This window comes from Gavialis gangeticus, unplaced genomic scaffold (assembly GCF_001723915.1).
Source record: "Gavialis gangeticus isolate Ggan-Ray unplaced genomic scaffold, GavGan_comp1, whole genome shotgun sequence".
Lineage (NCBI taxonomy): Eukaryota > Metazoa > Chordata > Crocodylia > Gavialidae > Gavialis > Gavialis gangeticus.
The window spans coordinates 25,086,387-25,088,184 of NW_017729032.1; positions in this window are offsets into that span (position 1 = coordinate 25,086,387).

Below are 1,798 nucleotides of genomic sequence, written 5' to 3' on the forward strand. Positions count from 1 at the left end.
ACACACCCCCCCTCCAAAAAACGCGGTTCACCGGAAGAAGCAGTGTGTTGCTTCAACCTGCCTCTGCAGCATCTGTAAAGATGGGTTGCTTCAGTGGGCCTTTTTGACAATTTTAGATAAAGCTGATTCAACCAGCTGCTAGATAAAAGCACTGAAAAAGCCTCACCCTGCTGAAGTGCCTGATCTTTAGAGGTGCTGTAGAACCAGGTTGAAGTAATGCTCTACCTCTTTTGGGCATGCAGGGGGCTTGGCACAGGAACACACAAGTTTAAAGTAAAGTGCCAATATTTGGGAAGGGGGGGTTGTTTGTTTTTTTTTTTTTAAAGTCTGCAAGCACTTACCGGCAGAAACCAAAGTTGGCACTTGTGCTCAGGGCTATTGTATGTAACAGCTCAAGTGTCATGATTTAATAATGGCTGCCTGATCAGCTTGAAGGAAAGAGTATCACAGTTTTTCATAAAAAATGAACACACAGAAAACATTGTAAATATTAGATAATACCAAACAGTAAAACTTATAACTACAAGCTATAGATCAATAAAGCTACTGCTGCTCTTCAAAGCTGTTACATATATTTACAGGATTTCAAAATAATATTTATTCTTTTGTATTGTAGTACACATTTGGATCTTGTTTAACAGATGATTTCTTGTTTTTCATGTGGTGTATGTTACCTGGACTGTTCAGAGCTTATTGATGGCAGCATTTCAGTTCTTTTCCAAATACTATGGAACCCATCAATTAAATGAATAGTCTGATATCCACAGGTGATAGTTTATGGGGGCGGGGGGGTTATGATTGACCATCTGTTGTACCTTGTATCCACTGGTTTGGGGACCTTTCACACTTGTCCAGGCCCTGACCCTCTCAGTCAGGACCTGATTTGCTCTAGTTGCTCCCTTCAGCCCTGGGCCCATTCAGTCCAGCCTTGGCTCTCTGGTAGTAGCAGCACAGCTGGGAATTAGACTCCACAGCAGGGCTCTGGCCCTCCAGGTTTCCTAGCCTTAAAGGGATTAAATCCCCCTTCTCTTTTTCTCTCTCTCAGGATGTGACCCCTTACCTTCAAAGTGTGACAATGCACTGGGCTCTTTAAGGTGCTTGGACAGTAACCTCCCCCTCACCTTCCAGTCACTATCAGCCCTCTGGGTATCCATTACAAAACAAAAAGGAAAGAATCCCAATTGAAAGCTATTCTCTGCTTCTGGGTGAGACAGAATCTTTACACTGGGCTTCATCCCATTGGCCTGCTTAAACCACCCAAAAACAAAAAGGGACAACAGCAACAAAACTCACTCCTCTTCTGGGGTTACTCAGTGTCCATTCAGGCCTTCTCTCCCTCTGGCAGGGACCACCTTGTCTTCGCCATGATCAGGGCTTCACTGTCCCTCCAGCCTGAGGGGAACCCTGTTTACCTCATGGGCATGTTCACACGAGCACGCATGTGCCTCTTGCCCCCCCTTAAGCCCCTTTGAGGTGGAGCAACAGGCACGTGTTGGAACAAAAAAATGTTCCCTGCACTGCAGACTTGCAGCACGGGGAGAAAATTTGACCCCTGGATATCCAGGGGTCTAAAAAAAATAAAGTGTAAAAAAGTGGGGCAGGCAACAGTTGCCCTGAGGCAACCAGAGCCTGGGTCCTCCATAGAGATGCTCTGGCTGCCAAAGCGTCTCTATGGTTGGCACTTGTCCTCGTGCTGAAACATGCGATGGCCAGACCACATGTTTCAGCACCAGGGCTCCAGTGCCAGTGAGTAAGGGGGGGGGCGGGAGGAGGGGGGAAGGGACTGTGGGGGGGACCT